Here is a 20,924-nt window from a genome sequence, read left to right as displayed (position 1 = left end):
TACTCAATCGGTTTACAGACAGCCCGATAACAGACTTGACTTGTATCTGAAAGAAACCTAAACTTGACCTCAAAGATACATCAAATATAGCAGGCAAATGTCATCCTATCAATTAACACATGGATGGGATTAGACCTGTTTATTTGTACTGTATTAACATTTGTATTTTTCAGCATTGGCTTCACCGACTCTCACCCTCTGTATGCCAGTCTTCTCTGCTCTATCCCCCATCTCACACTCTGAGTTCCTCGAGCTCCTAGAGCAAAGCCATCTGTCAAGCTCTCCTGGAGACCCTTGGCCCCTGCTATTTTCAAGAACATCCTAACATGTGCAGGCAGCATTGCACTGTCCATCATTAACCAGTCTCTCTCCTCAGGAAGCCTCCAGAAAGCCTTCAAAACGTCTTACGCCAAACCTCTCCTCAAAACACCCTTGCTCGACACACTCCTCTCCCAGAAACTGCTGGCCTATCTCCAACACCCGCTTCATTGCCAAACTCCTGGACCATGCTGCATACAAACAGCTCTGTCTCTTCACAGAATCCAACAACCTTCTCGGCCCAGCCCAAACAGGCTTCAGACCCCTCTGAGGAAACGAGTCGTCTCTTGTGTCGGTTTGGGATGAACTTAAAATAACAGCAGACGCGGAAGGATATGCCACAATCATCCTTCTCGACCTGCTGCTTTCGACACCATCGACCACACTATACACACAGACAGGCTGCAATCTTTAGGAATCAAAGACTCTGCCCTAACATGGATCTCCTCCCTCGTCTCGAACCGCTTGCAAATTGTGCTCCTCCCCACTTTCTCTTCCCTCTCGTCCTGTGCCCAAAGGGGTCCCGCAGGGAGCCTCACTGTCTCCCCCTGCTCTTCAATATCTACCTTAGCCCACTCCCTGCACTCATCTGATCTCATAACTTTATCTGCTACAACTACACAGATGATACCCATATCATCCTCAAGATCCCCTAATCGCCAGCCTCTGCCTGCCCAGACCTCTCCTCCTGCCTTTCTGATATCCATGACTGGATGACAACTGACCACCTTCTCCTCAACCCTGCCAAAATGGAAAGTATGCAGCAAATCCGCTCTCCTTCCCCAACCTATCCTCTGGCCACATTCCCTAGGACCCACCCCTTCTACATCCATTTATGTGAAAAACCTTGGATGCACGCTGCACTCGAATCTATCCCTCTCGCACCACACCAACGGTGTCAAAAACCTGCTTCTTCCATCTATGCATCCTCAGGTGAATATTCCTGTACATCACCTACCCACACTGAATCTCTACCATCCTTGCCACTATCCATTCCCGCATAGACTATGCAAACTCCCTTTTCCTAGGCGTTCTGGCATTCCATCTTAGAAAACATCTAAAAATCTAAAACGTTGTGGCTCGTCTCCTCCTTGGTCTCCCATCAAGAGAACATATTAGCCGCACATTCAGAATGCTACAGTGCGCCCTGTCGGCCGACGGACTACCTTTAAAGCCATGTGCATCACTCACCGTGCCCTCCACAACATCAGACCCGAATTCCTCCAGGATAAACTCACACACTACCAACCCATCAGGAACCTCAGATCAGCCTCTGCTCTTCTCGTCATCCACAACTGCAACTCCACCAGATTGGGTGGATCCTCCTTCTCTATCCAAGCCCCTACCATCTGGAACTTGCTTCATCGCCACATCTTCCTCATCGATACCCATTTCACTTTCAGAAAGGCGCTCAAAACTTGGCTATGCCATACGGAAACCTGAAACCATCTCCCCCACCCTATCCACATCACAACAGCCTCATTTGCATATAGTCATTCGCATCTACACACCAACACGTCATGTATCCAGCGGATGATGGCTGTGGTCACGGGGGCCCGCCCTACACACATCAAAAACACTGACAACCCTTTAATATATATTGTATACATAAACCCAGAGGCAAATACCGGCCGTTCTCACGGCGGACTGCTCTACTCACCCAATCTGCATACCACTCTCTGTACACGAACACACATCAGCCTATGGGCCGCCTTCACTCTGACAGGTGCTCTCAGGCTACTTGTATACAACTCTTGAGAGTCTAAGGATAGTCAGTATCATACCCATAAAAAGTATCAGGATAGCTCCTCAGGGCACGTCATATGCACTGGGCTCGCATCCTTACTCCCTGACCCAGCTGTACACCTCGAGGACCCATACTGGTAGCCCATCCTGTGTCAAAGATCTAAGGGGATTGAAAACAAAGCACTCAGAAGGTCCTTGAAAGCACAAGCACATGGACGACAACGTGTCTATTACAGTTACAAGATGTATTAAACCAACATGCCCTGTTCCAATATAGAGACAATGCAGGCTTCACTGACAAACTTAACAACAACTATTTCAAAGACAATTGCACATTAAGAAATACGAAGACTTGCATAGGTACGGCTCTAGAGGAGATTACGATGTGTAGCACAAGTATTTATCTTAGAAGAGCTCTTAAGGTTTAGATATATGGAGGGGTGAACTATATTCTGCTCCCACTCAGATCTGGGAGTGGAGACTGTTGCGGCACCTTATAATGTTACCCAGTCAATTGACCTATAAGATATATGATGGTAAGCTATTAATTGCAATTACAAGATCCATAAATCAGCTACTTTAACTCCTAACAATATATGCAGGTATCCTTCCTTCTGCACTAGAAGATGCTGGATGTTAGCCTATTATGGAATTTGGAAAACAGAGTAAGATTATAAGGTAGCTAGCCCATTGTACTAGAAAATCCTTAACTCTAGATGTTAGGGCAGCAGGCGTCCACGCTTAAAGGCAGCATAAGATACCCGGCCTATTTACTGCCAGTGGACTATGAGGGCAGTCTGTCTATAATGCCTAGAATAGCATTTGAGGATAGCTTGTCTTCTTCACACAGATGACCGGATCACACAGGGTGAACAAAGATGAGTGCCACCTGAGTTTAAGGTATGTTAAATGCACCACTTAGGTGGAAATCTGCCGCAGGCACAGTTTTCCATCCACACACGTTAGAAATCCAGTCTAGTTGGACGTATAACAATTTCACCCTTACACCAGACTTGCCTCAACACCTCTGCCATTAGAATACAGCTACAACCTATGACAATTTTAGGTCTAGCTGGGCACACATTGTTCCTCTTGCACTAGTGCTCTATCGTGACCTCCCTCAGCACCCTCCCACATGCCTAACCTCTTGGGTTGCTTACTGGAGTCTGGCCAGTACACCAAACTCCTAGTCTAAGCCAAATGCACACACACACATTTTAAGCCTTTCTTTGAATTTTCCCATACCTGGACTTCGGTGCCAGAGGGCATTCCTACCACAAAATGCATTGAGGCCATACAAATGGGAAAAGGCGCTATATAAATGAAAACAACAATACAATAATCTGCTGTTTATTCCTACCACAAATTTAAAAGAGGCCATGCAAAGAGAAAAAAAAAGTACAAGGTACTTTCTCACCGAGTTAAGCACTCTGTGGTATTTGCTTGTGTAAACCAGGCTCGAAGAGGGTATCCTGGGCAGCAATCATTAAAGCACAGAGACTGCTTGTGTGGCTGACATTAGGGCTAGCCAGCTCTGACTCAGGATCTCATGAACCATAATCACCTCAGAAGTGATGTACAAAGGTATGCAATTAATCATGGTCTGGCTATGCCAAACCAGGACACTCAGCAAGGAAACCGTGTTCCTGTAGTCCTTGGAGTTCTTGATATAGACCCCAACACTCTCAAGACCACAGGCATTACCTTTAGCACTGGTGTTGCTCAGCATTTCTTCAAGAAGTATGTGGGACAGTCTTAGACAATGAGATACAACCAGCCACCGATGAGCCACTCCCTGCTTCACAAACCTGATTAAATTATGTTCCTGAGCACAGCAGCCTGGCTGCAGCGCCATTGCAAACCTCTTATTCAGAGCCCTCCCTTCACAGGTCGGTCCTCTCCCCACATCAAGATGCCTGGACAAAATCTTCCACTTCTGCTGCATAGAGAAGCAGCAAGAAGACCAGCTTCAAATGTGTTGGGCTTTGTAAAGATAGTGAAGTTGTGAACTGGTGGACTATGTGCTCTGTCACAGACATCTTAGGTACCCAGACCTCTCGGCGTTTACTTTGGGTGCGGGTAAGTTGCATTTTCCTACCTTGCCCAAGACATTTCAAGGTAGCAATTTTCATTTTGTATTTCCCCCTTTACTTCAACTATTTCCTTATCTGTGAAATCCCTCCTGCAGTACAATTCTCAGCTTGCATGTCTGCATGCTCAGCCCCGATTAGTGTGTGCTTTTCCCTTGCAGTGGTCAGTCATTACTATGTTCTATGATTCTGTGTTTTTAGTAAAGACTTACATTCCTTTTATTTTGGAATATATCACATGGTTGTTGTGTGCAAGCGAACAATGCTTATCTACCGCTCAGAAGATTATAGCCTGTCCTCAACCCATGCTACCATTACAGCGGTGCAGGAGGTATACCATTTACATAATAGGTTTACATTTATGATTGCCACACCTCTGGTTCTAGCTGTGGTACAAGTTCAGGAATAGCTAATTGAAGCCCTTGCTCCTCCTTAAACCTTTTCTGGAAAGAATAGTATTTCATCACGTTTGTTTAAGATGTAATTGACAAACTATCATGATACCTGTGTTCACTGTCGCATTTGATTGGTCTAGGAAACAAGATTTCCCTGAAAGCAATGGTAGCTGCTATAAGTAAGGCAAGTCAAGAGCGATATTAGGTAATCATATATTAGGCAACCATAGGTCATTGCAAAATATGTATGAAAGGGAAAGAACATGTGGACTATGGGCCTCATTACGAGGTTGGTTTGCCGCCGACCCCGAAACACTGTTTCCGGCGCCTGTCTTCCCGGTGCCACCGGGACATTACAAGTCCCGGCGGCACGGGAAGCCAGGCGTCTGATTTGGTAAATCCCCATTCCCATGGAGTCCCATAGGACTCCATGGGAATGGGGACTCGGAAGCACTGGCACTCTTGCTAACAGTGCCAGTGCTTCCAGGACAACTCTGCCTGCAATGGCCGTTGTTCCCGGCAGGGTCAGATGTGGCGGGTGCAACGGCCCCTGCAGGCAGACTTGTAGTGTGGCCGCCCGGAAACAAGGGTTCTGGTAAGCTTACCGGCACCCCTGTTTCCAGACCACTACACTCGTAATTAGACCCACTGTGAGGGACCAGAGAAAGGAGACGGACACAGGGTGCTTGGCTTCAAAAATGTTTTTATTCAAATAATAAGAGGGGTGGGAAAAACACCTCACTAGCCCTAACTGTATGAGGGGTTTCCCTGCCTCAACAAAACTAACGGACCAGTCATTGTCAGGCTGTCCAAAATAAATGTCCACTGTCCTGCATTCAAAACCTATTCTGACCCTCAGACTTAAATACCAAAAAACTACTAAAAGGTGGAAAACAATATCTTGTTGTCTACTTTCCTGTAGCTTTTCTTCACCATCAATGCACCGCCGTCTTATCGGTACTGTGATACCAGTTCACAATTTTATGGAAGTGACCTTCTTTCTTAGTTGATGGCCAATGATGCCAACTCAATGCCAAGGAGACAATCCTCTTCCATGGACATTACTCTTCTTTGGTAAGGACAAAATTATCATAGTCTATTCAACTGTGTCTTTATCTGTAGCAAAGTGGTTTTTGCATTTTCTCTCATTTGTTTCTATTGTTCTCCCCATGTTCTGGAAGAGGAAGAGTAGGGATGTATACCGGGCAAATATCTCCAACGACTGATGGCCCTATGTAGCCTTTTCATTTACTGCCTAGGGTTGTCACATTAGTCCCACTGGAACAATACCAAAATGTCAGCCCAAAAATGCGACCTTTACCGTGCCTTTGCAGTGTAGTGGGGGGTTGCAAGGGCCCCGCTTCCATTAGATGGGAGCAGGGGAACAAGAAAAAAAAGAAAAAAGAAAGTACCCTGCAACGCCAGCTCAGACGCAAGTTAGTGCATGAGAACTGACACTGCAGGGTCGGGGGAGAGACGGCAGCAAACCGTGAAGTTTAAGTGGGTAGGGGGCAGCGGATGCGGGGAATGCAGGGTACAGCAGTGATCTATGTGATCACTGCGCCGCGCCATAATGGGAGTCGGCAATTTAATTGTCGGCAATATGATATATTGCATTAACAGGGAGGGGACATTATACTTTAATCTGGTTTACAGTAATTCATAATACATAGGCCATCAACAGTACTTTGTTATAGGCAGGTCTATCATATGTTTCCACAAGATCAGGCCAAAGATGGAATTCATGCCTGGCTAATTAACAAGGCATCAATACTATGCATAAAGGGTCAGAATGCCTACTTCCTCCAGTTGTGTAAGTCTGAAACGATGACGTTTTGCTAGAGGTATGTAAAACGTATAATTGCCATTAGCCAAACATGCTAGCTATCATTTTTACAAGCACTGTTTTGCCTTCATGTTATGTTTATGAGCAACATTTTCTCTGAAAGTGGTTTGTCTTCAGGGCATTTGGCAAAGGTGTGACCACGAAACAGTCAAAACAAGGAACCTAAGAAAGGAACCCACGCCAGTGACAGTCCTGAATTCGGTCAATCATTTTGGTTAAATCTCCATATTATTACGAGGTATGTGCTTTCAAGGAAAGTCGCAGAGACAGCAAAACCAATGGAAAAACCTAGGAGTACATGAAAATAAATTTATTATACAGAAAAACATATTCTTTAAGAATTTCAAGGTGCTTCTTACACAAGTTTAAAAAACATAACAAAAAATGAAAGAGAAACACAGCATAACATGTGTACATTGTAATTTCGTCAGAGAAATGGAATAGGATATTGTGCAAAAACAATTAATAAAAGGACGGAGGCCCAACACAAAAACAGTTGTACCTGTGGGTTGGATTTTAACCAGGGTGTATAAAACATTACCCTGGTTAGTACAGAGTGAAATAATTCACAATCAACTTATGTCATATGGTTATTTTGCCATATCATTAACTGCCAACCTGTATGAAATATCATAGATTTATTCCCAAAGGTGCTTCCAGAAGGGAGGGGGACACAGCACAGGGAAAAACACGTTTCGGCGGGCCTATACAGGCTAATGTGATTGAAGCCTTCCTCAGGGCAGAGTTGATTTAGTATAGAGATTAATCCCTAAAGGGGCAAAAAAATTAAAACATGATTGGTCAGACTAGTACTCAATAGGAAAATTACAAAGGAGTGTCGAGGTTTTGTGATACTGTTGACATACGGACGAGGAACACTCACCCTATGAATGTATGGAGGACAGGTGAATGTCGTGTGGCTGCTGTCCCGGTGTGTCAGGACTCTTGTACTGCTTATGAAAATGTCCAGCTGGACATGGCTAATGCCAGAACTTCTACTTGTTGTGCCGGAAATCCAACAGCTATACAAGTAAGCACATAAATGGAGTAGATCTCAGAATGGGGAGGGGGGGGGAAGTCATGAAGTTATGTATCGTGCACAAATGCATGCAGGCATAAAAAAATTGAAAAAGTGGTGTGTTAGATAAAACTGCTGTGCATACACCATGTGTCCATGACTGCCTGGAGGGAGAATACAGGTACAGAAGTGACCATATACTGCAGAAACGAGTTAAGAACAAGGCAAAGATAGATGTTTGAGAGAGGCTAGAGAACGGCAAACACAATGATAGGTTCCATGTGCAGAGTGGCATAAGGAGGAGGAAAAGGGGAGATGTGCAACCCATACAAAAATGGTGACCCGTGTGGAGCATACTGACAAAGTATACAGAGGTGCACGAGCGGGTTACCTTACAGCACGGTATCAGTCAGTGCTGGGTGGCAAAGTTGAGGACACCACAGGTCAGTCCAGGAGAAACTGATGTGGCGCGGATGTGGTGTTGCAGCACAGAAATAACTAAAACGAAAACAAGAGCCGCCCGGGTCGAGCAGTTATAAACGTTACATATGGTGTCCGTTTGTATTGGTAGCGAGACCACCAGTACAGACAATGTAGTTACAGTGCCTGTAAAGTGGAGGGTAGAGACGTCTATGGAACTAGGAGGCGGCCTCATGATTTCATAAAAAAAGAAAAGAAAGGGAGAAGAACTGGTGTGTGGGAAACACAGAGTCTATCGTGGAGCCCACCGTAAATATCCCTCTGCTAGAGCAAGCTGGGTATGCTTACCTTGCGCGCTGGTGCAGGAGTATAGAGAATTGAGAATTGAAGCGCACGGCAGAACGTGAGAATGCCGTGTCATGCGGGAGACTTGCAACAAAGGAGCCTGCACCCAGGGAGCAGCTGAATGACGCTGACTAGCGTACTCGGGTGATGGTTGTCATGGCAACCTGCCTTCAAGTAGCCTGAGCGGGGGTGTGGCGAGTGCCAAACCGTACCTGCGGCTCCTGATAGGAGCATATCTGGTTCCAACGCGACCAATGGCGCGGGAGGTGGGGCACAAAGTGTATCACAGTGCCGCAAAGCTAATGGTGCAGAAGGCGGAGCAGCTGCCTCATCAAGAGTGAGCACGGAGAGACCGTGGATGCGCAGCCCTGCAAAGACAAAGGGGGCTGCGTGTGCGTTTGTTTGGAAAACAACAAATGGCACCCGCATATAGATGGGGTGAAAGCACGTTGAGAAAGAATAGAGCCTGGTTGAAAATTAGGCACAAGTGGCAAACTGACCCCTCACGGGAGGGGGACAGCTGTAGTCACAGTTAGGGAAGCTAGAGCACCCAAAGGAGGGGAATCCCCGTCCATGGTAGCAAAAGCTACCGCTGAAGACAAATATGTCTAATAGGGAGGTGCAGGAGGTCAATCACAGAGGAAGGTGCCAAGGGTCAGTAGGAGAAAGGGATGACCAGCCGGTCAATGGGCAGGACACTGTGGTCCCAGAAGAAAGAAGGGACAAGGAAGGCCAACTTACAAGAGGGAGAGTGTGTGTATATATGTCGAGGGACGGGTAACCCGGTCGCAAAAGATCATCTTAGAGGTATGAATTCCTCATTGAGTCCATTGGGAAAAGAGTCCAAACGATGGATCCAACGGGCTTCTTTAGATAGAAGACTTGCATGGGCATTTGTTGAGTGGACAACTATGTCAATAATCCACCAAGTAATGACATCAACGGAATGATGAGATTCTATAAAATGGCTAACTAGGGGGGCGCTCATGTTCTTACATCGGATTCTAGAACGATGTTCACAAATCCTGATGTGGGCTGGACGCATCGTCTGACCCACGTATCTGAGGCCACAAGGACACTCAATCACATATACCACTTGTTTGCTCTTGCAATTTGTGAGGTTATGGAGGGTCCATGGTCTGCCGTTGACCAGAAATTCTTTGGTTTTCCTAGTGAATTTACAGGCTGTACAATTGCAACATGGAAAGTGTCCCATGGCACTCCTCAAATTCCATAGACCCACCCTTGGTGCCGGTTTTATGAACCTCGAGTGAACGAGGTGGTCCCGTGAGTTTTTTCCACGTTTGTACGCAAATATGGGTGTTGGCTCATCCTGTAGACAAAGTCGGGTCAGTGACCAGTATTTGGAGATCAATTCGCGTATTCTCTGTGAATGGGTACCATGCGTGATCACGCAGGTTGTCCTGGTGTTGAGGTCCGGAGTTTGAGTATCAGGTGTCAGTAGAGCTTCCCTATTATAGAATCTGGCACGCTTTTTGGATTTTGAGATCATATGCCGTGGGTATCCTCTCTGTGTCAGTCTGTTATCGAGGTCCTGTGCATGATGGTAAAAATGTTCAATCTCAGAACAATTGCGTCTGATTCTAAGAAACTGGCCAAATGGCAGATTCTCTCTGAGGTGTCTCGGATGGTCACTCGAAAAGGGAAGTGAGGTGTTCCGATCACTTGATTTGCAGAAAAGATTACATTTAATAAGCCCTTCTTTGTGTCGTATTTCTAGATCCAGAAAGTTCACCATATTGTTGCTAGATTTCATAGTGAATTGGATATCAGTGTTAACGTTGTTAAGCCACACCAAGACGTTGTCAAGGGTGTCTTTTGAGCCTTCCCAAATGAAGAGGATGTCGTCTATATATCTCTTCCAGTGATGGATCTGTCTTTTGAACAGGTTATTGTCGGCAAAAATGTTAATCTCCTCAAATTCTGACAAAGATAATGGCTAGGCTTAGCGCAAAAGTTGCGCCCATTGCCGTCCCTTTTATCTGGAGATAGAATTGGCCATTAAAGTCGAAATAGTTCTTACTCAAAGCCAGAGTAAGTAACTCAGTAATGAACAGGACCGGGACTCTATTCTGAAGATCCTATTTAATGAGTTGTCTCCTCATGCCTCACCCTGTGGTATGCTCGTATATAGAGATTTGATATCCATAGTTACTAGCAAGTGTGATGTGGGATCAAAGGGGAGGTCTTCAAAAGTTTGAATGGCATGGGTCGTATCACGTATGTATGTGGGGGTCAGAATGCTGATAGGTTTTAGAAAAAAGGCAATAAATGTACATACCGGTTCAAGGATCGAGCCGCACCCAGACACAATTGGCCTGCCTGGTGGAAAGGCACTGTCTTTGTGAATCTTGGGGAGGGCATAGATGGTACCCTCCCTTGGTTACTAGTCAGGAACTCGAATTCTTTCTTGCTAATCCAGTCTGTTTCACAGGCGTATTTAGAGATCTCGGTAATCTCTTTAAAGATACTTTTTGTGGGATCTTGCCTAATTTTCATATAGCTAAGGTTGTCGGCTAGAAGATCATTAACCATAAGTAGCTATTGGCTGGATGTCATAAGGACAATGCTTCCGCCTTTATCTGCTGGTTTTATGACCAGTGATCTGTTCTTAGATAGTTCAACAATGGCCACATTTTCTTCTTTGGATAAATTATGGTGGTAGTTGACTTTCTCTTTTAAGGGAATGTAGGTCCTTTAAAACACATTTTTCAAAGGTGAGAATTTCAGGTGGTACCTGATGGTCCTGGGGGCAGAAAGTGGAGGGTACATGTAACCCGGAGTCAGGGTACATGTCTTCCTGATTATGGTCCACAAAGAAGGCTTTTAGTCGTACTGTGCGAAAGAATTTCCGAACCTCCATTTCGGTTTGATGAGTAGGGACATATGAAAGTCCTTTTGAAATGGCTGATGTTTGTATTTTCGAGAGGGCGAAGTTGGCAAGATTAAAAATCGGTATGGGTTGTTCGTCTACCTCATGCGTCTGCTGTGACCACGAAACAGGACAGGAGTGCTGAAATAATCAATATTCTTGGGTGCTTGTGGAAGAACCATTTTGCACAGCATTCAAGATGCGCTATAAAAATGAAGAGAGAAGATTACAATTGTCCTCTGGTAGCAAGAGGCAGCAAGAGGCCTTCACATCCTCCTTCCCCTAATACTCATTACCCTCTCCTGTCTACCATCCTTATTGGTTTATGTGCAGCAAACATTGTAGTAATTTGCAATACAGTGGTTTCAAGGTTAATTTGTTTCAAATTGAAAGAGCATTATATTAGATGTAGATACCAATATCCCTTGTACTGGAATGCATGGAGAGAGGGGCAATTTGCATCATGCTTCCAAGTATTGCCAGCCATCTTTAGACCTCAGCATCACTTAGAAAAGAAAAGAAACTGGAATCTGGAAGTGAAGAAGGCTACCGCGCAGTCCTGACGCCCCATGATGCCTCATATTTTTCATGGCACCTTTCTGTGTCCGTCATGGGAAAACTTTAAAGTCTTTTTAAGATGGGATTTACTTTGATTGCTCAGATGCATTCATTTAAATGACTATTGCTCTATGCTTTTTTTTATACTTTCATGAAGTGTTTTATTTGTTCAAAAGAGGTTCCTGTCTCTAGTTAGGAGAAATCATTAATTAGGTTTGTTTTGCTGCTTCACAACATAGATATGTTCGAATAAACCAAAGCTTAAAGCTTTAATATAATTAGGCGTTAAATCTGCATACAAGGAGACTCAGATCTATTTTACATGGATCGGATTACAAATGAAGGTACAATTATATTGCATCACTATTTTACGATTGTTATTTTGTACATTTTCTTTATGACCTATTCACAATATGTCTGCAACACATTGTTTTCTATACAACTTTGACGGTTTAATTGGTTATAACTAAGTATACACTAATTTCATTTTTGAGTATTTAATTATTTGGACACTATTTTGGTGAGAATGCAGGGGGGAGTGACCCTGAAAGTTCTTCCACAGCAAAGAATAATTTGACCGGTATAAGAGTGCAACCACAAACTATTGGGCTGTACCTGCAAGCATGGCGAGAGATCTGCAAGTATGTATGAATACAAAAAAGAAAATAGGATTCAGATGTTTCATTGGATAGAATCTAGTATTAGAGACATGTGCCTCTAGCCACTTTCAGTACAAAGGTACAGATTAAAGACATTGTGCGTTGGGTCTGGGAGGTTATTGCAAGATTTCCAAACTGATGCTTCATGTCAAAAACAAACTTGATGAACATTTTTAGTACCTCTATGAACTGGCTTGATTTTAGTCCCAAATGGTTGTGAAAGGTCAGTTCACTGACCGTGTCAGGAGGGAATGGGAACCTCTCCCAGCCATAGGTAGGAGGCATACCAGGAAGGAATCCACAGCCAGTCCTACCCCAGAGGGGGACGGTATTAGTTGTAAGGGCCCAAATTCCTGTCCCCTACCCCACGTGCCAACTTTTATATGAGCAGTACTTTTTGCATCACCCCATGCTTATGACCCAAAATGCTGGCAGAGTTTTCTCTTCTCATTTCAGAAAGCCAACAAATAATGAAAGTGAACACCCACAAGGCAGAAAACCGGCCGGGTCGAGAGGGAGAGAGGGAGAGAAAGAACAATGGAATTAACCACGTAGAAAGGAGAGTAACAGAGAAGGGAACTGGAGCTACTGCACGGCAGTCCCCAAGGAATTGTACCAGCCTCAGTACACCAGAAGAGGAATACAGGGCGCACCGCCTAGATCACGAGTGACTTGAGACAGAGCGATGACTGCTCCAATGAACTGGAACTACTTTAAGGGGAACAGCACTTCAGTGCCCCTAACACCGACATAAACACTGTACAGCAGGGGGCGCCATTCTTTCAGAAAGGTAGCCCCGCACAGAGAAAAGGGGCAGGGGTTAACCGACATTTCAAAACTATTTTGTAACGATGAGTCCCACCTGGGAGCGGAAAACAGGGCCAGATTGGCCTGGGGCAGAGAGCAAATTCGTAGATAGGAATGAGGTAAAAGGAAGCAACAGGAAACAGGAAGGTGTGACTTGTTCATGTGAGGTCAGAGGAGGTGGAGGTGGTTAGTCCAAGACACCAGCATGAGGAAGTACAGTGAAGCAGATCGTAGAGGTGATTTTGGTATTAATTAATGAGTGCAAACGGTACTGTGTTATGAGTGTGCATGAAAGAGTGTCAAGTGTTAGACAGTGAATTTGAAGTGATTGTGTGAGTTAAAGGAGAGTGTTTGAGCAGAGGGTGGGGTAGAGTGGTAGTAGTAGTCCAGAGGAGGGAGTAATAGCCTGGAGGAAGGAGCAGTAGTGTGGTAATCTCGAAGAGTGACAGCAGGAGTAAAAGACCTCAGAGAGACAGAGGAGGAAGATGTAGAGGGTGAAAGAAGTGAAGTGGAGATGGATGGAAATGTGAATAGGAGAGAAGCGGGAGGAGAACATCCGAGGGAGGAGGTGGCAAAGGGGTATGTGGGCATGACAGAATCAGAGCAAATCTGGAGATTGTCCCAACAGCACAATCCGCTATCCCTAGTAGACCGCCAACCACTGGATAGTGTAGGGTCAGTTAGGAGGTCCCGGAGGGAGGTTGGGTAGACAGAACCTAGACAGAAGGGAGAAGCGGTCTGTGTATGCTAGCCTGGGGAGTAGGAATGCGTGGTGCATATAGATGAGTGGGAGAAGGACAGTCTTACTGCCCTGCCTGAAATTATAATAAAAACCCTCTGGGCATTGGAGTGTTCTTTAAGACATATGTGACATTATGCACTTTTATGAAGTAGGACATTTATGTTATCTACACAACATTAAATGCCACATTATCAAGGGGCTTTGGGAACATGAACATTGTTGTCTGAAATTAAATATGCATTCAGAAGCATAGTCTGGATTAATTTATTGAAGCAAGATGCAGACAGTTCCTCATCAAATAATTTTTTCTAACTTTTTGCAATCACAATATTTTTTAGGAGCTGCAATAAACTCCATAAAGACTAGCTACACACATTAAAATCCTCCACGTCTCCACAATGCTGCCCCACTTGCCATCTGTTCCTTGACTGCTGCAACATTTAAAATAGCAGACTCAATTGGAAGAGCAATCACATGTTGAATTAGGGAATGATGGACAGTTCTGGAACACATGGCCTACATCTTGTTCCCTTTGAATTCTAATGTTCAATGTGTTACTTTATTTGTTTATATTTTAATATTCATCTTCTATATCAATAAAAATGTAAATGTTCGTTTGTTCAAAATATTAAATCTCTGAAAGTTCTTCACCGATCAGTTGGAAATTTTGACACAACGTTGCATTCGAATACGCGCGTGTTTTTATATACCTACTATACATATATATGTCATACCTGTGACAGGTAAAAACATGCTTTTTCTGAAAAACCGCGCCATCTGGTGGACATAAAAGCAACACACGCTATACTAAATATTTTTTACGATTCCATTTCAATGTTTCCGATTTAGAATGGCTCAAATACGTGCCGAGGAAGCAGCAGAGCAATGTGCAGCCAGACTTCAGGATGCACTGTTGCGAGCACGGCAATCGCATTCTGCAGCTTCAGATCTGCTTAGTTCTCAACAGAATGAACGCGACAGGCTGAGAGTGGCTGAAAGACGTCAACGAGAAACAGCAGAACAGCGTCAAATACGACTCCGTGCTCAACAATCACGCGATTACAATCGCCTTGCATTCCGTACAACCCAGCTGATGATTATAGTTTGAGCTGGCATGTTCTCATCGGCACTATGACTGAAGTGTGTCGTTATTGCAAGGCTCTGAAATTTAATGGAGAAACGAAAGGGAAGTGTTGCGCTGCTGGGAAAATTAAACTGCCTCAACTTGGAGAACCACCAGAGACATTAAAAACTTTGCTTGCCGGATATACCGCCGAATCAAAGCATTTCCTATCTAACATCAGGAAATAGAACTCATGCTTCCAAATGAAATCGTTCCGCGCGGAAATTGTAACAGCTCAATTCATGCCAACTTGCGTTTGCAATCACCATCAACAAAGCTCAAGGCCAATCTTTAGAATTGTGCGGTTTAGATCTAGACACGGATTGCTTCTCACATGGACAATTATATGGTGCGTGTTCTATGGTCGGCAAACCAGACAATCTCTATATCTGCACAGACAATGGAACAACAAAAAATATTGTATACCCACAAGCATTGTGACATTAAACATATTAGAAACGTGCACTTTTTCTTTCTTTTCAATTTAACCAGACTGAGCCACAGCAACGCGTGGCCGGGTACAGCTAGTTTTCAAATGAGCAATAACTTCAGTGGTAGGGGTGGGGGGGGGTTACTGTCCTTGTAATAGCACAGGCTCAAGTTACAGGCCAGAGCAAAGCGAATAGAGGGCCCTGCACCATTGCGAGGGCCTTAACGAGGGCCCAAACGCAATTAACAGACTGGTAATGCCCCAATCAAGGGGCTTATAGCGGTTATCACACAGGCACGATTGCTGGGGTGCTAATAGCTTATTTTTTCCAAGTTGAGAAACAGCACAGGGACAAGGTATGGCCCCTTCTTCTTTTCCATTACTGCCGTGGCTGCAGAGGAGAAAGGTGGGACAGTGGGATTGGTGAAGAGAGGATCATGGGCGATATGGATGCAGGTGAGAAGATGGTGTAGGAATTGGTGGGAACGAGGGGTATTTTAAGGGGTTGCCGGACGAGCGTAGGCCTTTGCCATGGGAGGCAAGATGGCAGTTTCACCATACTGATATGTCTAAAGTATCCTTGTAACTGCTGTGCCCAAATACCTTCGGGTGAGGTGTGCCTTACAAATAAAATAGACAAACAAACAAACTCAGGGGTGGCGGGGTGCTCAGAAGAGGATAATACCAAGAGGAAAAAGCCTGCATTCCAAGCTACCTGACTGGTAGGAAGGTTCACTTACGTCACCTCCTGGGTGCTACTTTATAGCAATAAAGAAGTGCTGGTGGCAGGTTTATTTTTTTGCTATGTGAATTGATGTCCTCTCTAATCAAAAATATAAAAATAAATAAAACTAACGATCCAAGGAAAAGTGCGAAAATAATCCAACTTTCACAGTTCAAAACAAATGTGCTCTTCTAATGCATATGCTTTAAAAAGTAATTTCATATGCAGAAAAATATGTACTGTACATTGCACTTCATTCACTGGCTCAGCTGTCATCCTCCCAACATCTAGACGGTAAACCTAGCCAGGTTTGTGCTTTTGATTCTGGACAGACTCCCTAGGTAGCTGTTGTGTCAGCTTTGAAGTCTGGCAGCGGTTCCATCACATGGTTTAGCTACTAATGGGCTGTTTGGGTAACCACATCCTTATCCTCCTGGGCAACTTCTTCCTTTCACTCAACTTTTACTTCTACAAAATAGGCCCAGTGGATATCCCTCGCGAGGCCTCTGTCATGGTAAAAGAAAGAAGCATATTTGCAGCCCACATCTGATGAATTCTATTACAAAACACTTTTTTCTGGTATGCATCATGCATACATTGATGAAGTGTCTGCATGTTGCAAGTTGAGCATGTACGCACGCTGCTGGCCTTAGAAAGTGCCACATAGTTTGCTTGTTTTAGAATGCAAACTGTGGATTATCATGTACAATATATGTTTTAATGGGGCTTCTAATGCTGGCTAGTGAATAGGGGCGATTATAAGGACTAATCACTGTCAGACGGTCAGTTTGTCTTGACTTTAATGGCCTGCCTGTCCTATTGTATTCACAATCTTTCCTCACTTTCCGAGCCAAAATATATGAGCAACTGGGTCGTTCAATACACTTCTGGCTTTTATTTATATAATGTATTGCTTCTGCTGCTACCTTCATCAACAGTTTAATTGCCGGAAGATCCATTTAATTTAGAACCTTTCCTGGGTCCTTGTACCCTCCATTTCACTAATTCCAGAGCTCTCGCAGCTTAACCAACTGGAGAATTTTGCCCGCTCCTGCGTGAACGTACACTGCAATATCATTAAGTTTCACAACTTGCTATGCAGATTTTCCATTTTAACTATCTATTTAGAGAATTTTGATTTGATTTATTTGTTACATGCATATTTCCAAGGAAGGGGAGACTGGACAGTAAAATTGTATCTGGGCGCAGGTGTTTATTAGAGTGAAACAGTTGCATAAGAGAGTTACTGAATAATGTACGCTTTAAGCTTCTTCCTAAATAGGAAGGAGTCCATCTTTTGGAGAGCAGGAGACGTGAGCTCCAAGCACGAAGACTGTCACCTCTATGTACAAAGCGCAATGTAGCAACTGCAACCAGATTTTGATTGGAAGAGCGTAGACATTGTGCTGGTTAATAAGGAATGAGCTTGGTAATGAGATAGGTGGGAGCCATGCGATGAAGGCACTTCAAAACAGGACAGAGGATCTAAAAAATACATCACCTAAGGAAGTCCTGATAAGGATGCAGCAGGACTGGCACATGGCCGAGTTACAAAATATCAAAGAGGAGAGACAACTTGGCAGGAGAGTGCACCAGGTATCGTAACAAGATACAGACTAGCAGCCCAGTTGTTTTGTATATCAAGTGTGTTGTTGATCAAGAGAAACCTAAGGAACTGACATTCTTAAGTACACAACAGAGTGAAAGGAAATCCAGGGGAAGGGAACCACCCTCTGGAGCAAGGAACTCTATCCTTCTGGAATGTTTTTGTGTTGGAGTTCCGCATTTCCTTTTTGAACATTTGTACACTAAAGACCAAAGATATTTTGCCTTTTCACCTTAGAGTTGATTATTGGAAAGTGAGGGCCAGAATAGTTCTTTGGACAACGGACGTTTTGCTTTGGACATCTTGGCATTTGAGGGACACTTAGCTTTGTTTTAGGTAGGGAAACACCTTTCTAAATAAGGACAGAGATGCATTTCCCAACCCCCTTTCATTTTAATAAATATTTTTGGCCCAAACCATAAATCCCCTGTATCCGCGTCTCATTCTTAGCTCATCACAGTGTGCTCGTACCTAATGCCACCCCTGCATAAGTCAATGCACGAACTGAGCCACCCCAGTCAAGAGTCTGGACATGGCACTGCATTGTAAATAAATATAATAAAACAAATCCCTACAAAATTCCTCAAGAGTTCTTCAAAGTGCCACTATATGATCAGTACAACAACCTGTGATTTCTACAGCAATTTCGTATCCTTCAACAAACAATCAATCTCCAAAAGATTATAACGCTTAAAACAAGGGATAGCAGGTTTCCATTTTGTATTCTCTGCCAGAAACTCTCGGTTTTTATTAAACTGATATCTCTAACAGATGTACTCAATTGTTGTTATTACATTATGTCTAGTTCGTTACAATTAATAACCACATGTTTAATGTTTAATTTTTTCAGATTTCCAACCTACTCTACGCACTCTGATCTCCCTAGAGATATTGTTTCTTGTGTCAATTACTTCGTGCGTCTCCAACCTACTGAACTGGAAGAACATAAAATCTCTTCACGTGTTATGAGGCGTATCAAAGCACAGTATTTAACATCTGCTGCTGAAAGCCTCTCGAATACATGAGATAATCCCAAAACGATGATGGGGGTTGAACACGTGATTCCCTTCAGTGTGCTAGTGAGGTAGGTGAATCAAGAAGGCCATGAAACCCAGTGATTGGGAGTCTAGCACCCAAACCCCATAACTGGTGGTGTGCTTCAGAGTTTGGAGTAGGAATGACTAGCCAGAAGCAGAACAATGCATCACTTTAAAACATTGAAAGTTGTTTCCATTACCAGTCTAAAATCTGTTAGTCATGGATAAAGAGACATCATCTGAGTTTATAGTCCTGACCATTTTGAGCATCTTCGGGCAAAGACGAAAAATTGAATAGGGAAAGACGGGAAAGAAAACTAGAAGCCTGCGGAGCAGGTTAGCATGAGTTGCCTGTGAATGGTCTAGAAAACACACAACACAGGCGGAGGATTTTAGTAGGAAATATTTACTAGATACTTGATGCAAGGGTATTGCTGAAGGCAGACGAGTTGATTTGGGGAAAATCAAGAAGATAGCTCATAAAACTTTCATGATGCCAAAATTATGATTAATTGAAAATGCAACTACTGATACTGTGATTCAACCGGCCTTAAATGTATCAGTCAGAGGGGGTCTTACTAACCCTATAATCAATTGAAAGCTTTTGTGTCATAAATTATAGACTAATCAAAGTGAATCTCTGCCACCTGATCGGCACAGAGGATGTACAAGTTATTCTAAATCTGGATACTGGGCAATAGAATATTTGGCCCTATAGATTTCCCCCGCATGTTAACATTCTAAATGTTGAGGAAACCACTTTCAAAGATGGAACTGCATCCTGCTGAATGGATAGATTGTAATATTCAATTATTATGAAGAATGGAATGTGTGCAACAAAAGCCAAGAGTAAATCATGTGACTAACACCAAGTACAACATGGTGTTTTATCTGCATTCAATAATGGCATCCTAGGGCTAGCATGTGCAAGTAAAGGTTCCACATGACCAGTTTGTCGCATATTTCAGCACTCTCATGAAAGTTGGGAAACTGGTGAAATGGCACATTTTTGTGGCACAGTAAAGAAGGATAGTTGGCGGTGTGATCAGGAAACACAATTTGACAATGATTGACAAATGCCAACCCTGGAGGATGGCACACCGCAGGTGTGGTGTCCGGCATGATCCTACTGCAGAATGTGATGTATGAAGACCTGTGCTCCAATAAAGCACCCCAACAAGGTTTCAGGCTTAATGTGTGACTTGATAAACTATTGCTAAATACGGGATGCAAGTAGGATTTTCATATTATAGAGTCTGCTGGATACTAGTACAGCAACAGACAAGTTTGAAGATAATTGTGTGCATCTGTGCGCCAGACCTAAACATGAAGGGATTTAGGGCCTCCTATGTATGGCAGTAAATCCGTCCAATTACCACCAAACTCGTTTACCGTTACTGCCACTTAGTCTCATGAAATTAAAACGGGGTTACGAGTTGTGGTTTTAATCCCAATTTTTGGAGTATATTGGACTCTGGGATTTTTTGCAGAATTACCACAAGCTGCAATTCCATCGCAGGAATAGTAGATAATTTTGGTGGTAAAGTGAAGAATTCACCCCAGGCTTCTTTCTGTGGGCGAATGCTTGACTTCCCTCCAAACTCAGAATCCAGATGCATGTTAAAAGAGGCAGTAATTCCTTTGCTGCCAAGAAAAGTGGCAGTAACGGAATTATGCCACTTCTTTCTGCACCACCAAGCTCGTAATGAGGACCATAGCCTTCAAAACACTGAACAAAACATTGTTGTGCAGAGACCTTATAGTTAGGGTATATGTCTGTAGGTAAAATACAAGTTAAACCTACATTCCTAGAATCCACAAAGGGAGATCAAACAGACAATTAACCAGCAATACAGTCAAATGCACATCCTGCTCATTCCTCAGGGAGGACCTTGCTGGTAGGTTGTGTGTCAATTAGGTCCCCAAAATTATAGCACAGGAGGAGACCGGGAGAAAAGGGGCAAGTGAGAAGCAGAGAGGGTGAGGGCGAGAAAAAGAAAAGGGGGGGGTGGGAGAAGAAGGGATTAAAGGAGAAGTGGAAAGGGGGGACAAAAAGAGAAGGGGAGGGACAAAAAGAGAAGGAGAGGGGGACAAAAAGAGAAGGGGAAAGGGAGAGAAGAACAAGTGGAAAGGGAGAGAGAAAAGAGAAGGGCAGAGGGAGGGACAA

At 43.8% G+C, this 20,924-nt stretch overlaps 1 protein-coding gene across 1 annotated transcript in view; it reads right to left on the bottom strand.

Moving 5' to 3' along the window:
- Window positions 1-20,924, bottom strand: part of SLC38A6 (solute carrier family 38 member 6) — a 490,235-nt gene that overhangs the window by 201,149 nt on the left and 268,162 nt on the right. The window lies entirely within an intron of this gene.

The sequence above is a fragment of the Ambystoma mexicanum genome, chromosome 14, assembly GCF_040938575.1.
Source record: "Ambystoma mexicanum isolate Mex_15411 chromosome 14, UKY_AmexF1_1, whole genome shotgun sequence".
Lineage (NCBI taxonomy): Eukaryota > Metazoa > Chordata > Amphibia > Caudata > Ambystomatidae > Ambystoma > Ambystoma mexicanum.
This window is presented reverse-complemented; position numbering and strand designations above follow the sequence as displayed.